This window comes from Somniosus microcephalus, chromosome 4 (genome assembly GCF_052327205.1).
Source record: "Somniosus microcephalus isolate GS21.2 chromosome 4, FLI_Smic_1.0, whole genome shotgun sequence".
In the NCBI taxonomy this organism is placed as follows: Eukaryota; Metazoa; Chordata; class Chondrichthyes; order Squaliformes; family Somniosidae; genus Somniosus; species Somniosus microcephalus.
The window spans coordinates 145,043,538-145,054,973 of NC_140990.1; the positions used below are offsets into that span (position 1 = coordinate 145,043,538).

General features: G+C 44.2%; 1 pseudogene; it reads left to right on the plus strand.

Annotated features, from left to right (window-relative positions):
- Window positions 1-3,419: 3,419 nt before the first annotated feature.
- Window positions 3,420-4,479, plus strand: LOC147119887 (uncharacterized; annotated as a pseudogene).
- Window positions 4,480-11,436: the final 6,957 nt, after the last annotated feature.

An 11,436-nucleotide genomic window follows, 5' to 3' on the forward strand; every position in this document is an offset into this window, starting at 1 on the left:
GGGTTTGGGACCAACGGGTAGGCAGGGAGAGCAGACTCGTTAACTGCTCTTAGGTCTTGAACCAACCCTGACTTATTCTCCACTCCTGTTGAACTGCAGCTTTTGATAGGCGTAGGACCATCTGTCCTAGATCAGAAGATTTGAATTCATACGCCACTGCTAGTGTACAGTGTGGCTTAGAGTCTTTTACCCTGAATAATTCCCATGCTGTTTGGGTCAACAAGATTGGTGACGCTATTCCTTCTTGCCCAATTAAAATTCTTCGGATTTTAAGTGAATATTTCTGATGCAGAAAGGGCTTGTAATTAATTGCCACTTCTAGATCTTCTCCCGTTTTGTCATAATAGGCTATACAGTGCAATTTATCATGCCAATGTCCCAAATTAAACTGCTTCTGGTATTCTGATACTGATCTTGTGGCATACTGCAATGCTCCCACAGCCATCAGTAATTGTTTACTGAGGTTGTCATCATGATTAGTCCAACAATACAAAATAGGAGAATTGTGGACCTGCAATGGGTACATCCCACATCTGTCAGTTGGAACATATACCTTCAGTCCTTTTTTCATACATGATATCACTGCTTTCATTTTACACAACAAATCTCTTCCTAATAAGTTGATGGGAACGTCTTCAGATAATAAGAATGCATGCTGTTCATGAAAGTCTTTCATCTGTACATCCAATGGAGTGGGCCATACCATAGTCTGGGTTGTTCCTGAAAGTCCTACACACTTGACACTCTGATACAAGGTGCTCCTACTGCATATTGTCTAGTCAAGACCGAATTAGTTGCTCCAGTGTCTACCAAAAAATGGAACTTGTGTTCCATTCATATTTAAATTTATAAATGGCTCTTCTTTAGAATTTAATGATACTGCAGGCAATTGTACCACAGCCTGTTGTTCCTGGGCAATGTCTGGGGTGGGCTCTAAGTAACGTCATGCTAAACAATTTGGATTTTGTCCAAACTCTTCGTTTGGGCCACTTTGATTTCCCCAGGGATTGCTAGTTGTCCAATTAGTCTGTGGACGAGTGTAAACCTGGGCTTGGGTATTTCTGTTTCCGGATAAATTTTGTGGACCCTGCCAACCTTGATTTGTTTAACTTTTTGTTGTTTATTCTGTTCCTGATTAATCTCATCCCTCTTTTTATTATGTTTACTAACTTCTATACTTCGTTCGCGTCGCCTCTCTGCTTAATTTTTCCAATCTGAGAAGACTGACCAATTTACTTTTTTTTTCCTTTTCTCTGCGGGTCTCTAGTTACGAGGCAATTCTCTAGACATGTTATTCTGTCTAAATTAAAGGTTCCGTCTATAGGGAATGGGTATTTGTCATTCTTGGTCCAATTAGACCATTTAGGTAAATCATTTGTGGATGATCGGCCACAATTTTGAAAAATATGGAAAGCTGGGGTTCCCCTTTCGGGGACCTTGCTTTGTGCAGCTCCCATCCTAGTTAGTTCTCAATTTCCACTAGCTGCACTTGTTCTGGGTCACAAGTTTTACCCTCAACGCTCTTACGACCCCTACAGGATGACCAAAGTGCTGACAGCGATGAACAATAACATACAATAATAACAATCAAGAAAATACTAAGGAATAACTTGAAGGTCCAAACAGATACACAAAAGAACTCAGACATGAAATAACGTAGGTACAGTTATGCAGGCTTTCTACAAAAGCTAAATTACAATCCAACAGTTTTCTCGATCTGCGTGGTACGCTCTACAGATCGAGGCCTTATTTTACAAGCTTTTGACAACTAATGACTGAGTATCACGATCCTAAGTGCCTTTATGCCTCTCCGCCCACTTCAGGGTCCTGACCTTCGCATGGGGGATTTCCACTCTTAACAACCGGTCTAAGGCTGCGCGTTTGAGACAGGCACTTCCTTGTCCTAGTCGATCAACTCAGTCACCAACAGTTTTCCTTTAAATCTTTACAAACTTTACATATGCATATAAGCGTTATTTTACAAAACAGTTGTGTTTTATTTCTGAATCCTTATTCCATACTTATCCTTACTCTAACTGCCTATCTATCCTTTGGGATTACTAGGTAGTCCCTTCACAGATTACATCACTGTGCACTCTCTGCCTATCCTTCGAGCTTGTCTCTTCACAGGCCCTCTGGTACCCTTATTTCTTTCTTTCTGTGTCTATCCTTCAGGCTAATCCCTTCACAGTACACTCACATATATTCCGGAACTCAACCTGGTCGCGACCTTTCTGCTGTCTCCCTTTGTCCGACAGTTTTGAAACCTGAACCGGCAATCTCCTCCTCCTTTTAATGTCAAGATAAAAGAAGCAAAAGGTTACATAAGTTAACTCAAGTTCCAAACACACATGAGTCTTAACAGATCGCATTGCTCCCGTCGGAAGTGACAGACTACACCAACTATGTATCTATAGAGAAATCCTTTTCTGTGAGAAAACCTCACTTATGGCCATTCAGGATTTGTCGTTAGCAAAGTATGGTGTCCTCGTCCGTGACTTACCGAAAGGCAGCAAGCGATCTCGGTGGGACCTCCAAGAAACTGTCGAAGTTTCGACTGTTCAATAAGACTCTGTGAAACAAAGTGATCGTCAAAGGCAGACTTTATTTAACTACTTGCTAGCAAGGGGAGCTTCACGTAGGCAATGGCTATCGTGACTTCTCCGAATGCATGGACAAAAACACCTCTTTTTATACACAAAGAGCAAAACCTTTTATCACATGGTATGGTATTGAGACACAACTAAATAACATTAAGGAAGAGATGAGTAAGAAATGTTTAAGGTCAACAAGAAGATGACTAAAGGGTCAGCAGAGCCTCGGTGTCTTAAGATAAGGTTAGCCCACAGATAATCAAAAGTCATGATGCAGGAATACCTTTAGATAAAGTTAATTAATTTTATACAATGGAGACGGTTTGTCTCTCACTTTGGTTCTGGACATTCATACGAATGTTTACAGTACATGTCCTTTGGTTTATCATGCTTTTGTTCTGTTAAGCTTATCTTGTTTATGGAACTGTCTAGCCTGCAAGCTACAAAGGAGTCACATCCTCTTCCTTAAACCGTTTCCTAATATGGGCCTGCCCGTTTCCCCTTATGTTATACTGTGTGAAGCCATTTTGGCCTGTTGAAACAGTTCCAGACTCCATTTTAATATAAGAGAGTATGTGTGCTTATTTTATACTAATATGTGTGGATATATATATCTATATGCTGATGCACTTCTACACCACCAGCAGCAAGCAAGCCTGTCCCGGTACCACGGTTGAAACCACAGGGAAGTCCATCGCCAACTTCTCCGACCACACCCTTCAACCAGATGAAATTGAAGTTCTCAGCCGAGGGCTCAATTTCTGCCCCACCACCAAAATGGTCCCCATCGGTCTCGCGGCAGACACAGAGGAATTCATCAGGAGAATGAGGCTCCGGGAATTCTTCCACAAATCCCAAGATGTCAGCAGCGAACCCAATGAGATAACCAATGATCCGGAACAGGAGACAGAGGGATCCGCAGTGCAGCAACTGAAGAAGAAAGAATCAAATTGGGCCCCTCCGGAGGGTCAGTGCCCTAAGCTTGACATGTATGCTCAAGCTGTCAGGAGAAGTATCAACGCCAGATTCATCAGCCGCACTCACAATACAGTCCAGAATGTCACCCGAGCACAACACAATGCCATCCACACTCTCAAGACCAACCGCAACATCGTCATCAAACCAGCAGACAAAGGAGGAGCCATCGTCATACAGAACAGAACGGACTATTGCAAAGAAGCATAACGAGAACGGGACAACCAGGAACACTACATACAGTTACCCGCAGATCCGACCAAATAACACACCCACCAACTCAACAAACTGATCAAGACCTTTGATCCAACCCTTCAAAGCATCCTACGCACTCTCATCCCACGTACTCCCCACGTGGGAGACTTCTACTGCCTCCCAAAGATACACAAAGCCAACACACCCGGATGTCCTATCGTATCAGGCAATGGAACCCTGTGTGAGAACCTCTCTGGATACGTCGAGGGCATCCTGAAACCCATCGTACAGGGAACCTCCAGCTTCTGTCGTGACACAACAGACTTCTTACAGGAACTCAGCATCCACAGACAAGTTGAACCAGGAAAGCTCCTCGCCACGATGGATGTCTCAGCACTCTACACCAGTATCCCCCACGATGACGGCATCGCTGCAGCAGCCTCAGTACTCAACAGCAACAACAGCCAATCTTCAGACGCCATCCTACAACTCATCTGCTTTATCCTTGACCACAATGTCTTCACCTTCGACAACCAGTTCTTTACCCAAACACACGGAACAGCCATGGGGATCAAATTCGCACCCCAATACGCCAACATCTTCATGCACAAGTTCGAGCAAGACTTCTTCGCTGCACAGGACCTCCAACCAATGCTATACACCAGATACATCGACGACATTTTCTTCCTATGCATCCACGGCAAAGAATCACTGAAAAAACTACACAATAACATCAACACGTTCCATCCCACCATCAAACTCACCATGGACTACTCCTCAAAATCGGTTGCATTCTTGAACACATGAATCTCCATCAAAGACGGACACCTCAGCACTTAACTCTACCGCAAGCCCACGGACAACCTCAGGATGCTCGACTTCTCCAGCTTCCACCCTAACCACGTTAAAGAAGCCATCTCCTGTGGACAAGCCCTGCAAATACATAGGATCTGCTCAGACGAGGAGGAACGCGATGGACACCTACAGACACTGAAAGACACCCTCGTAAGATCGGGATATGACGCTCGACTCGTCGATCGACAGTTCCGCCGGGCCACAGCAAAAAATCGCATAGACCGCCTCAAAAGACAAACACGGGACACAACCAACAGACTTCGTCGTCCACTACTTCCCCAGAGCGGAGAAACTACGCCATGTTCTTTGCAGCCTTCAACATGTCATCGATGATGATGAACACCTCGCTAAGGCCATCCCCACACCTCCTCTACTCGCCTTCAAACAGCCGCCTAACCTCAAACAGACAATTGTTCACAGCAAATTACCCAGCTTTCAGGAGAACAGCGACCACGACACCATATAACCCTGCCACGGCAACTTCTGCAAGACATGCCAGATCATCAACACAGATAACATCATCACACGTGACGACACCACCCACCAGGTACATGGTACATACTCATGTGACTCAGCCAACGTTGTCTACCTCATACGTTGCAGGAAAAGATGCCCCAGAGCATGGTACATCGGCGAGGCCATGCAGACACTGCGATAATGGATGAACAGACACGGTGCAACAATCGCCAGGCAGGAGTGTTCCCTCACAGTCGGGGAACACTTCAGCAGTCAAGGACATTCAGCCTCCGATCTTCGGGTAAGCATTCTCCAAGGCGGCCTTCAAGACACACGACAATGCAAAATCGTAGAGCAGAAACTGATAGCCAAGTTTCCGCACTCATGAGGATGGCCTCAACAGGGATCTTGGGTTCATGTCACGCTACATGTAACCCCACCTAACTATATAAGTTGTGTATTTATGCATCTCTCCACTTCACCTGACGAAGTAGCAGTGCTCTGAAAGCTTGTGATTTCAAATAAAGCTGTTGGACTATAACCTGGTGTAGTTCAGTCAAGCACGATTTACCTTTTGTAAATCCATGTTGATTTGTTCTCTCTACACAGATGCAGCCGGACCTGCTGTGATTTCCAGCAAAAAAAATGTTTTTTTTTTCATACAGACCCCAGCATCTGCAACATTTGACCCCTTGTGACCCCACCTCATTGTTCTTTGATGTAATGTTTTCCTGACTGACCTGTTTGGACACCATTCACAACTTTGATTGCTGTGATTATCTCTCTGCCGAGGTGTGATAAATGGCAGTTAGAAAGATTACCTTTAAACATCTGGCATTATTCTCTAACTATATAAGTTGTGTCTTTATGCATCTCTCCACTTCACCTGACGAAGTAGCAGCGCTCCGAAAGCTTGTGATTTCAAATAAAACTGTTGGACTATAACCTGGTGTAGTTTAGTCAAGCACGATTTACCTTTTGTAAATCCATGTTGACTTTGTTCAATCCCGTCACTGCTTTCCAAGTGCTCTGCTTTTACATCTTTTATAATGGACTCTAGCATTTTCCCCACTACCAATGTCAGGCTTACCGGTCTATAATTCCCCACTTTTTCTCTACCACCTTTTATGAATTGTGGGGTAACATTAGCTACCCTCCAATCCATGGGTATTCTTCCAGAGTCTATTGAGTTCTGGAAGATGACCAGCAATGCATCTACTATTTCTAGGGCCACTTCCTTAAGTACCCTAGGATGTAGATTATCAGGCCCTGGGGATTTATCGGCCTTCCGTCCCATCAATTTTCCTTACGCCATTTCTCTACAAATACTGATTTCTTTCAGTTCCACCCTTTCATCAGATCCTATGTTCCCCTGCATCTCTGGGAGTTTATTTGTGTCCTCCTCTGTGAAGACAGAACCAAAATTTGTATTTAGTTGGTCCGCCATTTCTTTGTTCCCCATTATAAATTCCCCTGATTCTGAATGCAAGGGACCTATGCCTGACTTCACCAATCTTTTTCTCTTCACATATCTATAAAAGCTTTTACAGTCAGTTTTTATGTTCCCTGCAAGCTTACTCTCATTTTCTATTTTCCCCTTCTTAATTCATCCCTTTGTCTTCCTTTGTTGAATCCTAAACTGCTCCCAATCCTCAGGATAATTGCTTTTTCTGGCCAATTTATATGTCCTCTCCTTGGATCTTATACTATCCCTAATTTCACTTGTTAACCAAGGTTGAGTCACATTTTTTGTTTTATTTTTATGCCAAACTGGGATGAACAAATTCGGTAGTTCAGCCATTCGGTCATTGAATGTTTGCCATTGCCTATCCACCATCAACCCTTTCAGTGACATTCCTCAGTCAATCCTACCCAACTCGCTCCTCAGACCATCGTAGTGTCCTTTATATAAATTTAGTACCCTAGTCTCTGAGTCAACTACTTCATTCTCCATCTTAATGAAGAATTCGATCATTTATGATTGCTCCGACCCAACAAGATTGCTAATTAATCCTTTAAGTTAGGATGATGGGTGAATGGGGCTTGGCTTGAGTTAGGATGAAGGGTGAATGTGTCTTGGTGTGAGTTTGGATGATGGGTGAATGGGTATTGACATGAGTTAGGATGATGGGTGAATGGGTCTTTGTGTGGGTTAGGATTATGGGTGAATGGGGCTTGGTGTGAGTTAGGATGAAGGGTGAATGGGTCTCGGTGTGAGTTTGGATGATGTGTGAATGGGGCTTGTTGTAAGTTAGGATGATGGTTGAATGGGTAATTATGTGCGTGAGGATGATGGGTGAATGTGTATTTGTGTGAGTTAGGATGATGTTTGAATTGGTCTTGCTGTGACCTAGGATGGTGAGTGAATGGGGCTTGGTTTAAGTTTGGATGATGGGTGAATGCGGCTTGGTGTGAGTTGGTGTGATGGGTGAATGTGCCTTGTTGTGAGTTAGGATGATGTGTGAATGGGTCTTGGTGTAATTTAGTATGATGCTTGAATGAAGCTTGGTGTGGGTTAGGATGATGGGTGAATGGGTCTTAGTGTGAGTTAGAAAGATGGGTGAAAGGGGCTTGGTGTTAGTTAGTATGTTGTTTGAATGAGTCTTGGTGTGGGGTAGGATGAGATATGAATGGGGCTTGGTGTAAGCTAGGATGATGGGTGAATGGTGCTTGGATTGATTTAGGAAGATGAGAGAATTTCGCTTGTTGTAAATTAGGAAGATGTGTAAATGGGGCTTGGTGTGCTTTAGAATGATGGAAGAATGTGGCTTGGTGTGAGTTAGAATGATGTGCGAAAGGGGCTTGGTGTAAGTTAGGATGATGGGTTAATGGGGTTTTGCGTGGGTTAGGTTGATGTGTGAATGGATGTTGGTGTGAGTTAGGATGATGGGTGAATGGGGCTGGTAGAGAGTTAGGATGATGATTGAATTGGTTTGCTGTGATTTTGGATGATGGGTGAATGGGGCTTGGTGGAAGTTAGGATGATTGGTGAATGGGGCATGGTCTGAGTTAGGATGAAGAGTGAATGGGGCTTGGAATGATTTAGGATGATGCGTGAATGTGCCTTGGTTTTAGTTAGGATTGTGGGTGAATGTTTCTTGGTGTGTGTTAGGATGATGGGTGAATGGGGCTTGGTGTGAGATAGAATGATGTGTGAATGTGTCTTGGTGTGTGTTAGGATGATGACTGAATGGGTCTTTGTGGGAGTTAGGATGATGGGTGAATGGGGCGTGGTGTGAGTTAGGACGATGGATGAATATATCTTAGTGCGAGTTAGGATGATGGGTGAATGGGTCCTGGTGTGAGTTAGGATGATGGGTGAATGTGTCTTGGTTTGAGTTAGGATGATGGGTGAATTGTCTGTGATTAGGATGATGGGTGAATGGGGCTTTGTGTGACTTAGGATTATGGGTGAAAGTGTATTGGTTTGAGTTAGGACGATGGGTGAATTGTCTGTGACTTAGGATGATGGGTGAATGTGGCTTGGTGTGAGTTAGGGTGATGGGTGAATGGGTCTGTGTGTGAGTTAGGATGATGGGTGAATCGGTCTTGGTTTGAATTAGGATGATGGGTCATTGGGGCTTGGTGTGACTTAGGATGATGTGTGAATGTGTCTTGGTTTGAGTTAAGACGATGGGTGAATTGTCTGTGAATAGGATGATGGGTGAATGTGGCTTTGTGTGACTTAGGATGATGGGTGAAAGTGTTCTGGTTTGAGTTAAGATGATGGGTGAATGGGGCTTGGTGTGACTTAGGATGATGGGTGAATGTGTCTTGGTTTGAATTAGGACGATGGGTGAATTGTCTGTGACTTAGGATGATGGGTGAATGTGGCTTGGTGTGAGTTAGGGTGATGGGTGAATGGGTCTGTGTGTGAGTTAGGATGATGGGTGAATGGGTCTTGGTTGAATTAGGATGATGGGTGGTTGGGTCTTGGTGTGAGTTAGGATGATTGTTGAATGGGGCTGGTTGCGTGTTAGGATGATGGGTGAATGTGTCTTGATGTGAGTTTGGATGATGGGTGAATGTGGCTTCGTATATGTTAGGATGATGTGTGAATGGGGCTTGGTCTGATTAGGATGATGGGTGAATGGGTCTTGGTGTGATTTAGGATGATTGGTAAATGTGTCTTGGTTTGAGTTGGATGATGGGTGAATGGGGCTCGGTGTGACTTAGGATGATGTGTGAATGTATCTTGGTTTGAGTTAGCAGGAGGGCTGAATGGTTCTTCGTGCGAGTTATGATGATGTGTGAATGGGGCTTCGTGTGAGTTAGGATGATGTGTGAATTGGTCATTGTGTGAGTTAAGATGATGGGTGAATGGGCCTTGCTCTGAGTTAGGATGATGAGTGAATGGGGCTTGGTGTGAGTTAGGATGATGTGTCAATGTGTCTTGGTTTGAGTTAGGATGATGGGTGAATGTGTCTTGGGTTGAGTAAGGATGATGGGTGAACTGATCTTGGTGTGAGATAGGATGATGGGTTAATGGGGATAGCGGCGATTTATGATGATGGGTGAATGTGGCTTGCTATGAGCTAGGATGATGAATGAATGGCTCTTAGTGTGAGTTAGGATCATGCGTGAATGTAGCATGGTGTTAGTTAGGCTGATAGTTGAATGGACCTTGGTGTGAATTAAGATGATTGGTGAATGGGGCTTGGTGTGAGTTAGGATGATAATTGAATGGGTGTAGGTGCGAGTTAGGATGATGGGTGAATGTGGTTTAGAGTGATTTAGGATGATGCGTGAATGTGCCTTGGTTTTAGTTAGGATTGTGGGTGAATGTTTCTTGGTGTGAGTTAGGATGATGGGTGAATGGGGCTTAGTGTGAATTAGAATGATGTGTGAATGTGTCTTGGTGTGTGTTAGGGTGATGAGTGAATGGGTCTTTGTGTGAGTTAGGATGATGGGTGAATGGGGCTTGGTGTGAGTTAGGACGATGATTGAATATGTCTTGGTGTGAGTTAGGATGATGGGTGAATGGGTCCTGGTGTGAGTTAGGATGATTGGTGAATGTGTCTTGGTTTGAGTTAGGATGATGAGTGGATCGGGCTTGATGTGACTTAGGATGATGGGTTAATGTGTCTTTTATGTAACCATGTGTTAATAGAGACACAGAAGGCAGGAGTTGGTTTCACAGGTGTTTACTGAACAAAGTCTGGAGGTCAACTAACTGATACAACACAATATACAGGCTTATATAACCCGAGTGGCCATTATCGGCATTACAGTACACAGGGGGCTCTGAAAGGCACATACAGTACAATTCCTCCCCTTTTACCCATCAGTACATAATATTTTAAGTAATCATTAATTACATGTTACAAGAACAATAACCTACACATTGCTGCAGTTAATCAATTATAAGTCAGTCTCTCTGGAGGCTTCCTGACTCGGTCCGGATAACGCCTCAGTGGTGTAGTAGTTTCTGGTGGTGTAGTAGGTTCTTTAGGCAAGGCTCATTCGGCTTGAATGCCAGTGTCGGTTTCATCTGGTTCCAGTATCAACGGATCGGAGGTAGATACTATGGGTATCTCTACTTCATCATTAGGCATATAGAGTTGTGGTGTAGGTTGTCCCTTTTCGGATGAGTCTATGATCTGGTCAGCATGGCGCCTTATTATGCTTTCTCCAATGTCCACGATATACATCAGCGGTCCTAGTCGTGTGCAAATAGTTCCAGGCTGCCATTTCTCGGTACGGTAGTCCCGGGCCAAAACTTGTTGACCTATCTGGAAGGTTCTAGTTGGCCTTCCATTCATGCCTTGAAATTGCCGGTTCTCCACGTCCCTTCTGATGTTTGGCTTGATCAAATCCAGCCGGAATCTTAGGCTTCTATTGAAGAACATCATGGCAGGAGTTTGGTTTGTAACCATATGTGTTGCATTCCTGTATGCAAACAAGAAGTTATCTACCTTATGCTGAAGTTTTCTGTCTTCATTACCCATGGCCTTTGTGGCCTTCTTGAAGGTCTGGACGAACCTTGCAGCCAATTCATTGGTGGCGGGATGGTATGGGGCAGACGTGTAGTGCTTAACCCCATTGTTATTTAAGAACTTCCTGAATTCTTCGGACACAAATTGCGGTCCATTATCAGAACAGATCTGTTCAGGCAGCCCATTCCTGGCAAATATGGTCCTTAATACTGTGATGGTTTTTTCCGTGGTGGTGAAGGACATCTTTATTACCTCCAGCCACTTGAAGTGTGCATCATCCGCGATTAAGAACATTGAGTCCATAAATGGACCAGCAAAGTCGATGTGTACCCTTTGCCATGGAGATGAGGGCCACTCCCAGGGATGTAGAGGGGCTTGTGGTGGAGCGTTTTGGACCTTCTGGCATCCTAGGCCACTCTTGGTCA